Below are 22,293 nucleotides of genomic sequence, written 5' to 3' on the forward strand. Positions count from 1 at the left end.
ATACAAGTCGTAAACATTTTACTGTCGATCGATATGGCAATAAACGGCCGACCACCTTTCTTTCTTTATTTTTTTTATTCAGCCTTAAACAACTGTTTACAGCCATTATAGACATCACTACCCGTTTCACAGGAAAACATAGGCATTTTTCTGTTTCTTGATTTAACCCATGGGTATCAACAGTCGAACTAACAAACATTTATTTGCATACACACTCACCCCATATTTATATATTTTTATGTATAATGGGTAGTCATTTTTTCCCTAACATATATTCTGAAATATACTGCAGTCTTTAAATCTATAAGCAACAAGTATCATAAGTAGTCTTATAAATAAAATTATAATAAACTCAATGATTATAGTGTTGTATATTCGTTTTTTTACGGTGCTCTTTTAATATACACTATAAAATAGTGTTGTAATTAAAATTACTCATTGTCAATTTTCTCTCGAAGCGCATAACTATCGACGAAGTAAAAATTAATATGATATAGGAACGTATACATCGAATACAATTATATGAGGTGTGAATTGTTGATGTGCGTGGGTAGGTCTCTTGAATACCTACAAACATAATCTATGCACGAGAAAGTCTTATTCGACAAATAGTTTTAAAAAAAACCACACTGCCGTAGCAAATATTTTACACGCACATATTATAAATAAATCTCGACGATTATATTGTTTAATGATTTTTGCAGCGATATATTATTATCATAATATCATAAGAAACGCAACGTATTCTATTCATTCGAGAACGAGTCGATTTCCATCAATTAATAAGAAAATACTCGTCAATAAACCTCATCTATATATTATTTATATTATATATCAATTGCAGTAAAACTAGTTTCGTTTGTATTTCATCATAATATACTATTGGAATATTACTTATGTAATATACTAATATAGTATATTATATTTAGTAACGCGTATTATATCGTAGTTTCCAGTTGACAAAAGTACTGAGAAACGAAAATTACAGTACGAGAATATCATACAGCACTTCTACAGCTCTTACACTTATAGGCATATACGTATAATAGGAAGATACGTCACATCGTTTACACAGACGTGATCGGGTTGGGGAATAATCGACATTAAAACGATGATGACAGATTCACGGCTCGCCTGTGTACAACACTGCAAGTCGAAGACTTGAGAACAAGGAAAAACGTCGTAACTATCGAAGACAAGTTTTGTATTCGCGTGTTTGTTATGACGTGACAAATACTGGTCCAAGAAAAATCCGAATTTATTAAAATAATTTTTCTTACGACAAATCAATGTATACATTTACGATTTATATTTACCTGTACACGTTCTACACTTAACGGTATAAACGTGGTGGCCTGCACCCGCCACCTACTGACCGCCACCTCCAGCTCGGTTGACATTACGCTATGTGCATATCGCGCTGCAGCAGTCGTTTGCGAAAATAATAATATTCAGCCTGCATCCACTGCGGACCCGTCGTCGTGGCGTCGGTCGCGTACGGCATTATAGTATAGGTAGGTACTGACAACGAATACTGCATCAGAGCCATACCGTGTACCTCGTTACGAAATGGGACCGAAAATCGTGACTATAGCGCGCGTCCGTTCTGCGGCGATGATCAAAATACTAATTCTTCAATTCGCGATTTTTACGGCCACGCACGTTATTATTACATAGGTATGTTTATAAAACGTACACTAAAAAAAAAAAAACTAAAATAAAAAAAACAGCGCCTGGTCAGTTGGCTATAGCTTCTATACATAAGCAGCGCAGGTGACCACCCAGGGCGGACGCCCGACGGCGAATTTTTATTTGTTGTTAATACGCAACCGAATTTTTTTAACTGGCATAAAAAAATGAAAAGGTCGATTATTGTCGTTTTATTATTTTGAAATCTTATTATCTTGATACCTGCTATAAATGCACGAGGCAAAATATGTACCTATACGCTTATTATATTTTATAATACCCTATAGCTACCGGTGTTTTGAAGTGCGAGTTTCTTATACGCGTGACAAGCCGACAACAAAAATAACGATTAGGTTATAGCTACAGGATGGATTATTTTAATTCTCACTTATTATTTTAAAAACTATTAACATATAAATGTATATTCATTCAATAAATGAAAAAATAAATAAAATGACAGCAATACGAAGTACAGTGTCACAATGAAAGAATTGTTAATAGTTTTCGAAATATTGATTTTCGTATATTAAAAGAATCACTCTGTGTATTAGGTATTTAAGTATTATTGTTGTTTAACTGCAGAGTTTTAAAAGTGTAACAAATTTGTTTTTGGTTAACACTACTATATAAATTGAAGGATATCAACATAATATAACATAATATTATAATACATAGAAACTACTCTAAGAAGAGTAAAATAAGAATACAAAGAGGGTTGAGATATTATATGTGATGGTATACACAAACATAAAAATACTTTTTACTCAACAAAAAATTTGATACACTGTGACAAAATCAGTTCAATTATTTTTTACCACAAGCAGTGGAATAGGATTTAACTTCGTTTATACAATGAAAAATATCAGTATTCGATACTTTTTTAGAAAATATGTGAAGAAATACAACTGTCGATTGCAAGCAATAAAGTATAATTGATTAGGTTTCGCGTTGAAAACAAAAAGTATAAAGTATATAGTATATAAAGTAATATATATTAGTATTTAGTATATAATATTGTTTTCATAAAAATCAAACTAATTTGTTCAACTTATAAATGAGTATATGTTAATCATCTTACTTACTCATTCATATAATTTATTATATTTGACTTTTTGTAAATATATATATATAAAAAAGTTTTTTTTTAACATAAGAACGATAAGATATTTTTAAATGTAGGTATACCTAAAAATACTTATATTATAGAATAAACGCTACAACTATCAAAAGTAAGTGACTTTTACACTATTGAAATAATATATTTTGATGCCAAATTTATAGATCATATAATACACTTTTTATTGAATAAATCGACAACAATTAATGAGAGTTATTGCTATATTAAGTATATCGTACATCTCAAGATGTAACCAGTAAAATGCACGTAAGATTCCAACAATTTTAAGGATTCCACGTACACGACGACACGCAGGTTGTTAATGTTAGTACATTATTATGTTAATACGATGAGAAAAAAAATTATTATCATTTGGTAGAAATTCAATAGTTTAATACGCTTGTGAGTATATATATATAAACATTAATAGATAAATACGGATAAAGTATGTTCACATTACCACATTACCTACATCAGATCTTTATCGAAAACTTATTTAATTATAAACGGAACCGGTAAAAATTCAGTCAGCAAATAAATATACATTTCTATTCGAAAAAAATCTTTTTTTTTGCACGTACAATCGATAAGAACTTGACATTTTGACCCGAAACATCGAGAGCCTAAATCATCTAGTGGAAAGAAATATAGAAATTTAAAATAAAAACGAGAAAATCGGCAGTAAATTATAATATGTATATTTACACGTCATGCGCGTGCTTGTCAAAACTCTTAAAATACCGGTACTAAAAGAAAAGTGAACTTTAGTGTTGTGTTTAATCACGAAAACACTGTTAGAGGCTTTAACGAGAATCGTCAATGTGATGAGCCTCTATATCGTCGTCGAAAATAAAAGAAGTTAGGCTGTAAACACACGGGCGCTATCTACCGCAACGGCGGTTTACCGTGGTCGGGCCAATCGGCGGCAGTGCGACATCTAACGGTGTTATTAACGGCGTCAACGACGACGATGACGACGACGACACGGGCGGCTGCGGGCCAGTATAATAATGTAAATTACACCCATTAAACTGCTGTTTTCCTTTCTTAATGGCCCGTTTTTATTACCCGGTCCGGACAACAACTTGTATACGTGCGCCCGCGTTTGTGTGAGTGTGTTTATTCTCTCTCGCTCATTCACGAGTATATAGTCGTATTAGTATATTAATATAATATAGTGTAGGTAGTAGTAGTAGTAGTAGTAGTAGTAGCACTAATGCCGTTAACGTCCATAACCTGGCACAATGGTTTTCTCCTTAGGCCGTCACCGACCGCTTTGCAAACAGTCGTAAAAATAATAACAATAAATAAATAAAATACGGTTTTCGACCTTGTCGCGATCGTGCGAGTGTTGCATTTTATTATTACTATTATTATAGTGAAGCTTTAAAAATCTGCACGAGAGCACGTGGTTGATGTTATATTGTTTTTTTTACATATGGTAATCGCAAAATGAATCAAAACGTGAGGACCACGACCTTTATATTTCGTCCTTATCATACGATATAACATTATGTACAGCAAATTAATATTCGGTACCGACGTTCGCACCCATACACGCCCGAGGACGTTCATTTTGAGAATAAATCACGATACCAGAACGTTTTCTCCGATTTAGTCACTGGCCACTGCTATTGTCATTCAATGTTGTTCTAACGCAGCGATAATATTGTCGAAATCACACAGCTATGCTATTGAACTAACTTGATATGTATTTATTGAAAGTCCCTGATAGTGGTTTAAATAGTATTTCAATTCATTTTTTTTGCTACCAAAAATATCCCATTTGATGAGAATTATTGTCGTGTCTATATTATTATAATTTATATTTTATAATAGATGTATTATAAATTATAATCTATAATATTTAAACGGGATAACGTTTCAACGATACAATTATTATAACGCGAATACTTCTAATCTATTTTTCGAAAATAGTAAGTTGTGTTATTATTAATATTGCAATGTGTTTTCTAATCCTATGCCTGTTTCTGTCTCTATCTGTCGGACACGCCACAAACTATTAAGGGCTTCTACACTACCACATACAAAAATATGTAATTCCGACGAGTCGTTATGATTTTTATTAACATTAAATGTTTACATTTTTTTACCGAGAACGCTACTAAGCTATATACGACACCGATTCGTAAGCTCGAGTCAGTTTAACAACACTCCGAGAGCGGATACGTAAATCAAGCTTGGACTCACCGAAATATGCGCGGAAATTTTAAGATAACGTCTCACTGCCACCCGCCGTCGTAGATCGAAATGCGCAGGAATACTTTTTTCGTCCGACACTTCATTTCCGGTAACTAACAGCAACTACGACGGCGGTGTGGTGGTTAGGCCACGAGCCACACCTACACATTTCCGGGTATTTTCTATATTATAATATCTCTCCACCACGATTGTTCGGCCGGGCTTAATAATTATTATCGTCGGCCACGGTCGGCCGGCCAGATTAGAGTAGCCAAATTACAGGTTAGTGGTGTGTGTCTGCAGCGGCCAGTGAGTGTTCATATAAGCGCAGGACGGCGATAAGTGCAGGTGCGGGTAGTATGAGGAGCGAGTTGCAGGAGGAGAGGTCGAGTGGCAAAAAAGGGGTGTGGCACGGTGATAGGGTATTTGGTGGAGGGGGGTCGTCGTCGAGGCGTTTACCCCGGCAGATGGTATCAGCGGCAGCGGCAAAACGACATTTCGTCGGGTGTGGTTGCGCGCATACCACCCATGTTGAACCCGTGCCGGTTGTATTGCTATTCGAGCACGGGACCCGGAGGATATAATGATAATAGTAATAATAATAATATTATTATTAATATATTATTACATGTTATATTGTATCTGTATGTATATTAGGCAAATCGTTACAGTGTTACACCCATCTCACTGTCTTTTGTTTATCGTCGTCATTTTTTTTTTTTTTTGTTTTCACTAGTCTCTCTTCTAGGTCCATTCCTTAGTCTAGATTATATACCTAATAATAATAATAATAATAATAATAAATATAATTATTATTATAAATAAATTCGTTTAAACGGTGGTATACTTATATAGTTATAATAACAGTCCGGCGGGCAACGACAAACTGCATTTATTTAAGACCCCCCTGCGCGTCACGATCCGAGGGAAAAAAATAAACACATTATAATACAGTAAGAGAATTTGCCGGGTCGAATAGTATATAATAATACGTATATGGTACACGTGTAAAATATCGTATTTAGGTGGATCTGTGTATAGGCACAAATCTTACGGACGTCAAGAATTTCGAACCGAGCGTAAAAAATAATTTACGATAGGAAAAAAACGTCAATGAAACTGAAAATATTTACATCTGCAATAGGTTGATAGATATTTCTATATTAGTTATTACCTGATATATTTAATAGACGTCTGTACACAAAAACAAAAAAAAAATAATTGAAAACAAAAATAATCAATTACAAAATATTCAAAACTCGTAATACGAAATTATCTGATAATTAAAAAAATACACCGGCGTATACATTTATAATACTTTACATTTATATACATTATTTCAACATAACATTTTATCTCACTCACAATGACTCATATTCGTACAATGCAATAATTAATGAAACGCGTTGTCCTACACGATTTATTATGTACTTGAATGGCGGGTTTGTATATATTAATATTATTTATCATTAATTTAGCCTATGAGATTGGTATTTCTACGATGATAATTAGGATTGCGTATTTGTAATTTGGACAATGATTGAATTAATTTGTACGTTAAATATATGCTAATAAACTTAAATAAGAAATAGACAATAAACGAGATAAAAAAAAAAACACGAAAAAGTCAAAAGCGTTTAATATAATGACCATTATTGTTCCACCCACTTTTTCTTAGTCGATCGCCACAACGTTATGAAATTAAACGTTAATTTTTATAGAGCTATTATAGGTAGCAGGTAATATTTAACAACGACGATAGATAAAAATGCTTATAAAAATTATATGCATTTTTAAATGTTTGACTTAACTTTTAATACAGTATTATATATCCATATAAATAGTAATGTTCTTTTTCGCAAAAGAAAAAGAAAAAATGAAATACGTTTTTCGACGTCGCTATCTTTCCAACACAACGTTAGACAGGTCACGAGATTTTACATTCAGCCAATGGACGAAATAATCCATTCCGCTGCACTTTATACTTAAATAAATATAGACGTCAGCAGGATAACATTTATGTACCTGTTCGGTATAATGTATAACACCGCATAGCTAATACTAACGGTTGTCACGACGGCTGTTGTATGCGCATTGTGCACCCGATGAATCTTTATTAGTAATTTAGTAATAGCGCGGAACAAAATGGGGAAAACGCGATTGCTCGTGGCACGGGGCGACAGGCAGTCGGGCGAGCGGGCAATTGGTCGGTAATGGTGGGGGGGAGGTGCCGTCGTGCCGCAAAGGCGATATTTACGACCAGCAGGCACGCAAATTTGATTCTAAACACGGATAAAAAAACGACCGGTGCCTGACGTTGGACGTCGGGGGCAAATTGTGTTTCGGGACACGAGGGGGAAACGGAAAACGAACGAGAAAAATATATGTATGTATACTATATATATATATATATATTTATAAATAAAAATAATAATAATTACTGGGTCTGAAAGCCTCGCGTTGATTCTGTACGCACGCATGTCGTCAACGCTGCACGTCATGTGCGCCTATAGTGTACCTTTACCTACGTACCAACCCAAACATTAGGAATAATATGTATATAATATTATGTGTGTGTGCGTGTAATAATAATATATTATACAGGTACCCTTACACAATGTGTACGTAGGACCTACGTCGTAGGTACATTTATTGAAAGAAAACTCCAAAAATACATAATGTACTCATAGAAACGAAACCAAAATTGTATATAGAATTAAAATTAATAAAACGAAAAAACGCAGCACCACAATTATATTACAAACATAATATTATATATAACACAGCGCTGCGACAATATAGAGTGTTTTGTTGTCGATGGATGAGGTCTCTACTTGTGACTGCTGTGTTGGTAGATTGCCAACGTTATTTTATAGTTGATTCATGTCTTGGTTAAAGGCACAGTAGCGTTTTGCAGTAGTGACATTTTTTTTAAACCAGCAATCAGTCACTGACATTTTACAGGAGATGATTGCTCAAGTATTCTAAAACTTTAGAAAATCTGAAAATGTCTTACTAAATGTATCCGTTGAGATAGTTAACATATGGATGATTCTGTGTTCCAATTACCTAAATGAACTAATTTTTTTATAGAATCTTGTAAATTCAATAAAAATGTAACATAACCAAATTGTTTGAGTTTTTTCTTTTTTTTTAAATCCATATGTTTTTTTATGGTGCACCCTGTATTATATTGTCGTACACGCCGCTGCACGATGTTCGGTGAGGGGGGAACGAACGGCGATTGTCGTTTTCGGGAACGTTGAGCCCCACCGCGAATACGCACAGATCAATATTAACTGTCATAAGCGCGCGGGGGGCCGCGTGTATGCGATGGCGATTGTATAATATTATTATTGTCGTTTCGCCGGAAAGGCGGTCCCTCCTGTCCTTTCCTCTGCGTTTTGCGAGCCTCCGCCACCGCCGACCTTTCCGGCGAGGGTCGCACGACAACCATGTTGTGCGCGCGCGTGTATATATGTGCGTATATATTCGTGGGCAGGGGGGCAACGGCGAAATTGTTTTCGCGCGAGAAAGCTTATTGCGTTTTGAAAAACAGTTTTTATTTTATTTTAAACGAACATAATTCGGTGCTATAAAATAACGATAAATAAAAAGCGTTTTCCTTCCACGTGTTCAACCTGCACATTGTGCTGAATTTTAACGCGAATATAATATTATACAATAACATAATACTAAACAAAATAGGGTATACATAATGGTTCATATATTATGGGCATAGACAAACATAACCATTAACCATAATATATTAGATTATTATTATAGTGATAACCGATGAGTAATATTGATATCATTTTTTGCTATTCTACGAGCATTAATATATGACTTTCAAAAGTCCATATTGTGCGTACAACATAACATATTATATAAGTATAATAGATATATATATACATACATTAAGTTAAAACTTAAAATTGATATTTTATTATACAAACCCTGAACACATTCGTGGTATATATAGGTATAACTAAATTACAAGTGTAAATACAAATGTCTTTCTCCTTTTGGTGGGACCCCTCCTCCATCGACGGTTAACGCGAAATAGGATTTTGGCGGCTTATCGAGGGTTTTCGGTTGAACGCACCGAACTGTGTATTGCAATTTATCTTCCGCGAGAGTCGCGATGATAAATTGCGTCAAGAGCAGTTACAAGCAAAATACGGCATTTTCATCAACGAAAATACACATAGCAACGGCATGACTTTAAAAAAGATAATACTTTTGTATACATATATACGATTATTTTAAATCGTGAATAAATACCTATGACAATATATGTTTAACCCGTATAGCCTGAAGCAATCTTCGCGATTCGATAAACTATTTTATTATTTTAATATCGACGTACCTACACTAATATGAACGAAGAGAACAAAACCGTATAAAATACAGCAACATCAAGTATAATAAATCGAAAATTGCATGCACGAACAAGTTTTGCGGATGTTTATAAGTTGAAATTTCTCGAACGTATAGTATATAGTATACATGATAAAGCACGGGAGGATAATGAGAGTGTAATACTGTAGTAGTGTAGTTATCTCTCCCCTTTTCGGGACTTCTGCGGTAAGACATTACTAATACATACGCACAAGAGCTATGTATCGACTACCTATTTATGTATATTATGTAAAGTTGTAAAAGAGCTGAAAGAACGTGCGGGAAGAAACAAATTACTGTTGGCGTCGATGGCAGCGGCGGGTGTATTAATTACGTACAAATCGGCAATGGGTAAATCGGTTGCAGTGCGCGACGAGGGTCAGTAGGTGGGTATACATATGAGGCTTGTGTCGACCCTAATGGAATTTGTTTCGGGGGTGTGAGAAAAAGTGAGATATTGTATACGCGTGGTCTTGTAGTATTCTATTGAGAAGGGCCGCGAATACAACAACTATGTATATGTGGCGAAGTGCCGTGTACACCGTGGATGACGACGACTTAAAGGGTCGACGGTAGAAGCATTGGTGTTTGTGTCGTTTTAAAAGCATTTCTCACCCTGTGTATATGCGTAGCACGAGCAAAAAAAAGAAAGAGGGATAAAGAGAAGGCGATATACACAGAAACTCTTCGCTTTCACCACACAACTTGAGTACAAATATATATATATATATATTATATATACACAACCCCCCTCCTGAGAAAGAGCGCCACCGACAACCGTATTTCCTACATATATGTATATGTGTGTCTGTGTGTGCGTGAGTATAGAGCATAAAATAGCTTTGCACGCGCTTATGTGTGAGTATACACACGCTGTAGTATGGCGGTATATACGGCAGTGTAGGGACACACAAAAGGTCGGACGGTCCACAAATCTTCGCCGCAACGTCAAAAACCGTCATGGACCTTTCTCGCGCCCGTATCCGGTCCAATACACACGCACGTTCGCGAATCGGCCGCCCATATATAATAATATATATAGCGAACCCACACACGCACATACACAGACATCGTGTCTTTGCGCACAAACGCACTCACACAAGCAAATACTTAATATATATAGTAAATATTATGTGTTAGTGTGCATGTGCATGTGTGCAGGGAGCAATGAGGGGGAGGTTAAGTAAATTATCTGGTAATTTTATCGAAATACCGTATACCGGAAATGATACATAGTCCAGGGTGCGCCAGAAATTTGAAGTTTTCCGCGAGCGCGACGCTGCCGCCAACGTTGCGCGCGTTCTTGCTTTATCGTTTGGGTGGACCATGATTTTTGCCAACACATGATATAATATATATATATATATGCATGTATGTGTATGTGAGTGTGTGTGCTCGAGTGAGTATGTGCCTGTGTATGTAATAAGGGGTCGCAGCAAATATAATATATGGCCGCCATGTATGAAATACTGCTACGTTTGCTCGCTGCTAATGGTCGAATGGTTCGCTCGGAAAAAACAATCGTTAAGACTAAAAAATTCGTCAGATCGATTCGTTTAGACTTTCAAATAAAAAGCGATGAGTGTACGTGGAATATTATAATTCCGCGTTATCGAATCGATAATATAAAACAATGCGAAATTCCTTAACAGTATACATTATAATATATATACATACGTTCGCACATTCAAGGATATATTTAAATCGTTTTATACTAGAATAATAGTGGAAAACTGTAAATGGATATAAAAAAGTATATTTTTTAAATACAATATTACAATCGTGAGTAATAATAGCATTGAACTATAATTTATAAATTTAATTTGCATAGTTTACAACGACTTTAAGTTTCTTGAAACTCTTGGCGAAATGGCGTGACTATTAGATTCCTATCCGTTTTACTACATGGTATAAACAAGAAAAAAAAAATTTGTCTAAGCGTTATATATTCTACTGTCTGTTGCACGGTCTGTTGTATACTATTATCGCGTATATGTACAACAAGCTATACGATTACATTTTGCAGAATACTAGTTCAATAGATGTATATTATAAAAGAAAAAACCGATAGATCAGCAACAACTGTTTATGGGGAGGGGATATTACCCTCTAGCGACCCGAGGTCGCAAACACTTGGAAGCACCTGGACCTCGCACACAAACACATGGCGGCGATCTAAAAGAAATGCGTTCAAATATTTGTAATACTTGTATGAGAGAAATTTTAGTGCAACCGGTTTTGTGTGGTGGGGACGAGATACGTAAATTTAAGTAATTATTTCACCACGTGACCGATTATATTATAGAGCCTACTATTAAAATATTATATCAAAAACTACTGTAATTTTCGTTGTTCACTAATGTTGAGATAGTTTAAAAAGAATATTTCAAACATATAAGTTAAAAAAAATGTGAAAACATGGTGACAGTATATCTAAAATAATACCTAAATCGTAAAATATAATATATTTATTAGTAACTAAAACATTTATATTTATTAAATGTAATTGCCATTTGAAAATAGGTATTATATATAAGGTATTTATATATAATTGTAAACACTAAACCTTTATGGTATAACGCTATACACGTATGGATAGAAACTGAAAGTTTTCTGTTCAAATATTTAATAAGTTCAACTTGTGTATTAAGAAATATAAACATATAAATAGTCTCGTAGGTTTATGTAGTGATGTGTAATGTGTATACTATAAAAGTATGCATAAAAGTTGTTCCTATTAAATTAATTTAAATATAATGAGGCATTGGAAAGATGTCATAAAATAGGATTACATTATAAAAATGAGTTAAATATCCAAACGAAATAAAAAATAAAAAGCAAATAAGTTTGGAAGAGTAAAACGTTCTATCTTTAATTGTGTAGTTAAAAATTCAAAATAATGAACGAGTAGTTTTTAAAAGAAAAAATGATACCAAACACTGTATAGACGCAGACATTCAATTAAAAAATAATTATTCGGTCAGAACAAATGAACAGTATTTTATATACGGGCGAGCATTGGCCATTGAATATACATAAACGGAAAACAAGACAAGTATATATATTATAATATAAACATAATACGACGAGGCGTCTAAAGTCTAGACTGTGAATGTGTGTTCGTATACCGAAAGCAACGGAGAATTTCATTTACAATTAGCGGCTTAATTAACGAGTAGCTTTTTGTTATGGTTTTGTTCGCGATACTGCAATTTAATATGTAGCCGCGGCGTTCTGTACAGCAGGGTATGACACGTGCAGAGCTGTGACTGGCGGACAATAGTAATTTGAAAAGCTCGTGTAAAACCATACATATTATGTATTTAAAGAGGTTACAAAAAATAAATAAACTTACTTGAAAACACTAAACTGCTGTCGGACACCAAAAATTACTTGCTATCATACGATCGAAGTAATAATACATAATAATAATAATAATACATTAGGAAAAAACCGTCTGACGCACTGCTGTGGAGTAGGTATACGTAATATACAGGTAATAGTAATGTTAGTACGCGACGATGTTACATCAATAAGCCATGTTATTATTATGTTATATATAGACGCCGAGAAAGGTTGGTATTTTTTACTTTTAGGGTCCCGATACCTGTCAGGGGCGTGCCCTACGCGACGGATCCCCTCGGCCCTGCCCCGGCCAAGAACACCCCTTCGTCGGGTGTGTATTATGATATGATATACGAAGGTATATAACAATATCGTGTACACAATATTATACAGGGTGCTGCTGCAGCGACAACGGCAACACACACGAAAAAAAACATCTCAATTTGCAACGCTCAGCGATCGCAGTGTGTTCGAAAAACCAATGATGATGAGAGCTGCGCGTATATGTATTATATATAAATCATGCGACGGGTCTTTCACAATGCTGCACACATACATATTATTATTATTATTATACGCGTATATTGGTGGGAGAAGAGATTTTTTTTCAGTCGGCCGACCGGTATATGCGTTGCGTTTATGATTTATGGAGGTTGTTTTTATCACACAGTCAGTGGTTTTGTTATTAAAGCCGATGGGGTGAAGTGGTGGTGACGACGACGACGACAACGACGACGATGACGGCAGCGGCAACGATGTATACAGGGGTGTAAGGAGGGGGCACATGCACTATAGGCGTGTATACAGTCCACGCGATAGGAATCAAATTGGAGTAAATCATTGACGCAAATGCACACACACTCGCATACAGAGAAAGATTCAAAATTCACCGACAATCGGATTTAATCGTGGGCCTTTGTCGAGGACGTTACGTCGTATAAGTAATAATATAATAATATTATTTATACATTATACTCGAGTACTCGACAACAGCGTCGCTGCGGTTATTTGTGGAATCGACGACTGTTTTGTTGTCAAAAATGCGTCGTGCGTGTGTAATATTGGACAATTTTATGTGATGCGTCATAACTCATAAGTAATTTATTTTACAATTATTTCGAAATTAAATAAAAAAGCCGATCCCATTATCCGGTTTTTAGTACACAATGACATCCGTATCTCGATTTACTTAATAGCCAGTATGTACGTCACTCGCGCACCACTTGCCCACCAAGGTACATCCGCATTTCTTGTAGAAACACATCGTAGTGTACCTGCAACTATATCACTGTATAATAATATAATAGTATAATATATAGGTACGTCGTTGTATACAATACGCAGGCGGTACGTCGGTAGAATAATAATAATACATCTCGTGTATAATGAATATTCACGAAAATTCCGCGGCCAATAGTATAATATTGTTATGTACTTATAGTATAGAAGCCGAATTAGGTTTACAAGTGCAGGTGACTAATTAAAATCATGCAATAGTCGAAGCGTGAGAGGTTTGTCAATATAATAATAATAATAATAATAATTTGAATATGTTATAATCGGTACGACTGCGGACTATGTATGTAATATCCAAACACCGTAAAAATGCCCGTGGGCAACTCGACGACTTGTAATTACATTACGACTATTGTAGCGGCTTCCCGGTCACTTTACAGTGTTTGAATATTACATATTATTATATACCCATATATAATTATAACGCGTTATGTTATGTTTACGCAACAAATAGTCAAAATAATCTAGTTGTCTAGTTGTCGCGCGGGTTTCTGTGAGGCCGACGATGACGAGTGTTGTATTAAACGCTCGATCGCGTGGCGCGCGCGCGTAAATCGTAACTTAGGTACCTCTGTATACTGTATGGTATAGGAGTTTATACCTACCTATATTTCAGCTGAGAAACGGGTCGTTTTGTTATGTTATTACTTATAATTGTACTTTGGAAACCGGCCAATTTAACGGCCGTTAAGCATACACGTATTTTAACAAGTCCCATCTAGCCATGCTATATCGACGATTTGCATTCGTAATCGTTAGGTACGCACCGCGAGAATACAACTGCGTGCATGATATTGTTATTGCACCGACCGCATACAGTCTCATTCACCTCTTCCGTTTATTATTCGCAGTATATGTACACATACGGCTCTTACCCGCAATGTTTTTCACGACGAGTTTGGTTTTAACATTCGGTTTTATTAAACGGCGTCCTTGTGCTCATTAAAACTATTTAGGAGGTCGTTAAGTCCGGGAAAAATAGAATCGTGTATAATAATATTCGTGCAGAGTAAATATAAGTTTATATTCTATTATTACTGTATATACAAGCAGCAATACGACGGCATTTGAACAGTAATACACGTGCCTATTTTTTTAACGTAATACCAATTAACAATATGTATACGAGCTCTACGAATTGGGTGCTCGAACTCGCACGCATCATACGTCATGTAATATATATTACATCAAAAACAGGAAACGAAAACACAACGGACTTGTATTTGTATTGGCCGCTACTCTATGACATGACCAGCGGTGGCGGCGGTGGCAGGCCATGTGGTTTTTGAAAAAATAACATTTATGTAAATCAAACTAGTTCCTATGGTAACCCGGCCATCATAAATCTACACCACTCGTCAGGTTATATACGATTGTTAAAAATAATAAACAAACAAATCTTTCCGGGTAAATTATACAAAAATGTTTACGGGAAGAAAAGCCGTTAGCGTCAAAAGTCAATAACCTTAATGGGACCAAGCACCGAGATAGAAAGCGGGATATTGTTGCGATAATACAACCCAAAGTTTGAATAAACGAGTTAAATTCTTAGCGAAATAACTCGGCACAAACGATAAACTTACTAGTTGTACCTAACTAGGGACAATATAATATTGTAATCAATGTTTAAAAAACAAACGTAAATAAAGGAAATTAATCAAAAATATACATATCACAAAGATATTAAATTGTTTTCAAATATTTATTATTTGAGTGAATATCGTTGTAATATTGTAATTTATAAATATTCGAAAACAACGAATACAAGTTGTTATTTTTTTGTTTATTCTTCTCCATGAGAATATTTAATGGAACTGAACTTGTTGAACTTTATATCATTACTTAACCACAAATGATCTATTTATAAATCATAATATCAAAAAACAATTGTCCTCAAATATTCGAATAAAAAAGTAACAAGACCTTAATGCACTAATGCGTGGGAATCAGAAGAGCTCTTGATGATTAAACTGTACAAATTTCTCGCATTATAGTTGGTGTACAGTTTTGGTACGGTTATTATAGGCTATAGTGCATATAGGTAAATATATAATAGTATATTGTATGACGGTGCAATTTTCAACGTTACTCGTCGGAAATGATTTACATTTGTCGACCGTGTGTTTAACTCGATTTAATACGTTTCACAGTATCAATAACACACGATCTCATTTTACCGAGATTTATATTTCCCCATAGTAACATATTATTAAATTGTCCAATAGATATAGAATCCAACGAAAAATATTGATTCGACCTACCCACACTCTACTCTGATCCATAGCAGACCTTGAAGCGTAATCAAAATATTTTACTAAACGATGTGGTGTGACAAAAAAACATGATATTCTGTGGAACACATTTACAATTAATAGTTTAAAATAAATTACTACAAAATTTAAAATATTATGTATAGTCCGTAAAAACGTAAAATCTCAATTTTAATTTTCAATTGATACAAAAATACATAACATTGTATATTAAAAAATATTTGAATATTTTATTACCAAAGTCGTTTGATACAAATATAATATATTTATTCGACATATTTCAAAAATAATAAATTCGATAAAACTAATTTCATAATAATAGTCTACCTCGTATACATATAGAATTGAGAAAAACAGGTTTATAAAAATCTACTGTTATTAAAGTGATTTCCTACACGGAGAAGCCGATTAAAATATTAATCTGAGAAATAGCATATATTTTATTGTATAATATTGTATACCACAGTTATGGGTATTGAACCAAATTGAACCTAACGGACGATCTCTTATAATAAGCGCTCGTACTATTATAATATATTATATAATATTGTATATTCTGTAAATATGCTGCAGTAGATGTACTGTAAAATATTAGTCCTATTCGTCGACAGAAGGGATTTATTTTTAATATATGAAATCGCGGCGAAGAAACGCTTTGTAATAATAAAATTGGAGATGTACAAATCAAGTTAAACCCCGTCCCTCAGAAAAATATTGGATTGGTCGGATTCGTTCTTCTCAGAGGGGTTGGGCGGCATTGCAATTTCGCTGATTCGATAGACCATTCGTCATCGGCACAAAGCAAATACGCTGACTTGTCAGCACCATGTTCCATTTTCTGCATCTCTCTTCCTCTCATACACTCACTCCGTCTATCTACCTCTTACCCAATGTATACAATAATGTAGTATTAACATGCACCGACGCGCGCGGCAGATGTTTCGTTGCCGCGGTAGGGGTGATCGCTGTAAACGGCACGGACCAATGGTACAGATACACCCTAAACAGCGTCCGCAACTTTTTATCCGCATACCTATCTGTGATCTACATTGTATCTACTTAAAGTGGTGTAAACGTATGAAAAAAACCTCTAGCGGGCGAGACCTGATACGACGAGTCCCCGCAGTTTTGAGACGGGATAAAATACCGACCGATCGATATGCGCGTCATTCGGAATAATAACGCCGCCTTAAATGGTCAATATAATAATAATAATCTCATATTATATTATATATAAAATATTATAATAAAATACGATCATTACCGCGCAGTAAATGCGTTTAGCGACCGCTAAACCACACTATCGGCGGCGGAGATGATTATCGTGAGCGCGAGAGTATTTATACCTATACCTAGTATACCTATATATATATATATATCTATATATAATATATGTACATAGTACGTACACACGCTCGACCTAAACGGCAGCAGTCACCACACGTGGATGCGACACAATTGGCCGGCGGTACCTATTGAACAGACATGCATCCCTCGGCGGCGTCGTATCGTCTGCCGATCTTTGAATTACTCACAATACCTATATACCTTGTATTATTTCTCTCTACATATAATATAGGTAACGTGTAATAGTATTACTACCACTACTACTACTATTGCTACTATACTACTATTTTTACTACTATAGCTACTATATACTATATTACAAATATTACTATCGGATGCTGTGCGCCTCGGCGTAAAACGCTGTAGCAGTCACGCATTCCGCCGCCAAATCAATTGCCACCTTGCCGTCGCCACCGCGCTTCAATGTATATAATAACATGCACTAAAAGAATATAATATTATAATATACGTAATACGCGTACCGCTGCAAGCAGTGTGTACCTGTATACATCGTACCTATCGTGGTAACTCTTATAGCAATTAATTTTAACAATATCCTATATTCACACATATACCTGTATAATAGTGTATAATAATGATAACAATATACGCCGGTCAATATCGCCCTGGTGTATACGCTTTTCCACTGCAGCACACGTACCTAATTGTATTGTAATATACGCGCACGTCAATATTTTAATGATGCAACTGCACTACTGCTGCTGCTGCTGCTGTAACATCTGTTACTAGGCGATCTCACCAGCATATCGTGGCATTATCGTATTTGCGCGCGCGTTTCTTGCACCGGGAACAAACATACATAGTATTAGGTACCTACTTGTCGTATATTATAATATAATACCTACCCACCCGCCGACAATATAACGGTACATCGTGCCTATACAGTATACAGTATAAATGTTTTTGTATGATTTTGTATGTTCTTTGATGAATAAAGTACTCATTGTGTAAGTACGCTGCAATTTGGTCACATCAGATGACGCGATTATAAGCCATTGCGTATCACCACCATAGTCATTGCAAATAAATATTCATTTTAAGTAATTCGATTAGAATTTTCTATCTACGCGCCATGATAATGTATACGCATCGCACATAGTCGTGAAGAAAGTGTTAAACGTGCTAGCCGAGATGTCTCGTCAAGGTTTTTCTGACGTTTTGCGAGAACACGCACACGCGTTAATAATGACCGGTTAGGTATATATTATTATATATTGCGTGAATATGTATACATACAAGTGAAATAATTTTTCCATACAATAAATCAAAAGGGATGTTGCTGAGTGTCGTGTAATTAACGATCATAAATTTATTAACACGACGTTATATTATTATTATTACATTATATATAGGTACAGTGTTGTTCCTTAGTGCTCTCTGTGTTTCTCCCTCACTCTTCATTTCATATACCTAACTATATAATAAACAGCATCCCACACTTGCTCTCTATGCATCACGACGGGCAATACCTACGTTATATATTATGTGTACAAAATTGTCTATCAATAAATTATATCGCGACTATAAATACACATAAGATAGTTCGATAAACTATAATTTAATAATATAAAAGACTACGATAGAATTACCACGTCTTTGATCGTTTTGCATTAAGTCATAGTTACGATATTATATACATTATAGGTAGTGCTAAATAAAAACCTTATACAAGACAACTGCATACATGCGTCCCCGCGGGGTACTCGCAAAAATCTATACTGCTGTTAAGAGTGTTTATTCCCCAAGGCTTAACACCCTCTTTCGCGAAATGTTTCAGACCAAAAGTTGTCGACTCGACAATCTGCGTGGCTTTTGTTCTTAATTATTTCTGACGTATCATAATTTGATTACTAAAACAATTGTACGTATCGTGTCTTACATGCGCTAATAGTATTAATTACACCACGATGCACATTTTATACAATAAAACAATGTAATTTAAGTAAACAAATTGTTCGTGCATTGCGTTTGCATCAACAATATTTATTACACACCATTATCATTACGCGCTATTATAGATATATATCCTACAACAACTAACTTACTGACATGCATGTTTGATTTGAGATAAGATATATAATATGCTTCAGCCGACAATATTTATGTACGTACTACGTATGCATACTTCGGTCCCAGTTTTCGATAAGTTGTACATTTTATGTACACACCTTTTTCACCTATTGGCTATTACCCAAACCCGGTATACGATGTGGTAATAACATTTATTCTTTCAATAATTATTTACAAAAATTAAAATTGTATTAATTAATATTCTCAAATTCAATTATTTTATATAAAGTTACTTTTCACAGACACGTTTATGTTTTAATATACATATACTTAATTTTTTTCATAGTATTTAATATTAAAATTGGATTTATAATCAAAAAATATTCTTTATAGTTTAATATTATACCTAAATACTGTGCATACAGTTATAGTTTAACAGATGAGTACATATGTAAACATTACATTAGTGTAGCAGAAAGCCTTATAAACCTTATAAATACACACCATTAATCAGTTAACTCATTTGTAAATAAAAATATGTACATTATACGATTCAAATAACAAATGCAGATTTTTTTTTCGTTTGTATTAAAAACCTCGGTTCTTTATTGTAATGTAATAGTAACGAAAGAGGTTTTATAAGTAATAGTGTAATAATATTATTACAATAACAGCTACAATATACGGAGTTTCCTACTTGATTATTTTTCAAATGATTTATGATGATATATTTCAATAATACGAATTATAATAATTTTAGATTGTATCTTATATAATGATTAACGATAAAATTTAAATTTTGAGTTATTTGCATGTACATAATCAATAATCGGATAATCAACTTATAAAATATAAAGTATCAATATTTAAACACCACACTAATCAAAATTATTTACCAACAATTGTCAGTAAGTTAAACAATAGCGTAAGTATTTTATATTTTAATTTATAAATTTATAATTGAGATTAGGTACTGCATAAAACGGCACAGTGCTAAATATATTATCTATATTCTATAGGATATAAAAAACCATCATTATCATATTTCAAAAGACTTTAAAAAGTATAATCACGTGATTATGAAAAATGTTAAAAGTTGTGAACATTCATGGACAGTCTCGCCAGGTTTAAATCTAAAATCCAAGTGATAATTTTGTGATGAAGTCAACAAATTACATTAAAAATACTATGTTATATACAGTTCCATGGTTGTAAAATCTGCAAAATAATATTGTGATGCCTTATAAAATATTAAAATAAAAATAAATTTACTTGAATTTTTATAAATTAGTATAATAAATATAAACAACTATATAAGCCCCCAAAGGTTAATCCCACAAAATAATAATATATTATATTGCCGATTACGTTATTGAAGTTTAGATATTTTTTAATACGACAAATGGATCAAAACAGTAATTTAAAATACTTAATAAGTTTTTTAAATTTGGAAACATTTTATATACAAACGGCGGAACAGGAAGGACGTACAAAAACAAGTTATTGTTAATAGAACAATATAAAAAACGACTATTATATGATGTTTGTTTGCATTAAATTATACCTACGATATAACCGACCGATATCGATGTGATGTAGTATACCTACGTTTAAAAAGCACACCGATGAAAACTAATAAAACGTAATAAATAACAGAGTTATACATACCTATTACCGGGGAAGAGGAAATGGATAACACATGAAATATAATATAATATTATTATTTTATATCAGCGATTGTAAATACGTGATTGCGCGAGATGACATCAATAATATGACACGCGGTACAATAGAAGCAAGATACTGTATAACAAATGATTAATCTATTATTGCGTAGACAATATAATAACGAGAACGATATATTTATTGTGATGGACTATAGACTAGTGAAATAAAATGTAATCCAATCACTTAAAACCCAGTATTGCAAATAATATCTGCGATTGCTGCATTGTGCATTGAAAGCTGATTTGCCAATAATCCACGATGAAGACCTAAAACAGGCTGGTAAAGGGGATGAAAAGGACGGGGGTGGTGCCGAATAAAACGAGAGGCTGCACGAACGCAAAAAGGGCGAGATTCGACGACGACGATATATACATATATATTTAGTACATTTTTCATTGTAATAAAATATCGGTAGAACGCACGGCGTATTACTGTTATTATTATAATGTGTTGCGCTGCAGTGTGCGTTGTGTATGATACCTATACCTACCTACCGCCGGAGGTTTATCGTAATCGAAGTCCGATGGCGCGCGTCCAATAAATCATCCAGACGTCAATTAAATACGACTCCGGCTGCAACGTGACTGTTGACTAGATGAGTATATACGTGTGTGTGTGTGTGTGTGTGTGTGTGTGTGTGTGTGTGTAGTAAGAGAGAGAGAATAAACGATATATTAATTTCGAATCAGCGATGTCGATTTTATGCAATTGTGTACGCGCGCGTGCCTTCGACGAGCGAAAGAACGAATAAAAATCCCCCGAAAAAATAAACCCGTTGACCAATATAATATTTTATTATAATATCAGACCGACTACGAAAAAAGTTATATTAAAACGTGTAGCGGACATATTATAATACTATGCATA

At 34.3% G+C, this 22,293-nt stretch overlaps 1 protein-coding gene across 11 annotated transcripts in view; it reads right to left on the reverse strand.

Annotated features, from left to right (window-relative positions):
- Positions 1 to 22,293, reverse strand: part of LOC132921751 (homeotic protein antennapedia-like) — a 158,377-nt gene that overhangs the window by 75,068 nt on the left and 61,016 nt on the right. For 2 of the 11 annotated variants that reach the window (XM_060984941.1, XM_060984938.1), the window contains exon 1: positions 12,765 to 12,922. The exons of the other annotated variants lie outside the window; for them this stretch is intronic. The gene's annotated coding sequence lies outside the window, so the exon portion shown is untranslated. Of the gene's footprint in view, positions 1 to 12,764; positions 12,923 to 22,293 lie in introns of those variants that run through there. 11 annotated transcript variants of the gene reach the window in all.

This window comes from Rhopalosiphum padi, chromosome 2, assembly GCF_020882245.1.
Source record: "Rhopalosiphum padi isolate XX-2018 chromosome 2, ASM2088224v1, whole genome shotgun sequence".
In the NCBI taxonomy this organism is placed as follows: domain Eukaryota; kingdom Metazoa; phylum Arthropoda; class Insecta; order Hemiptera; family Aphididae; genus Rhopalosiphum; species Rhopalosiphum padi.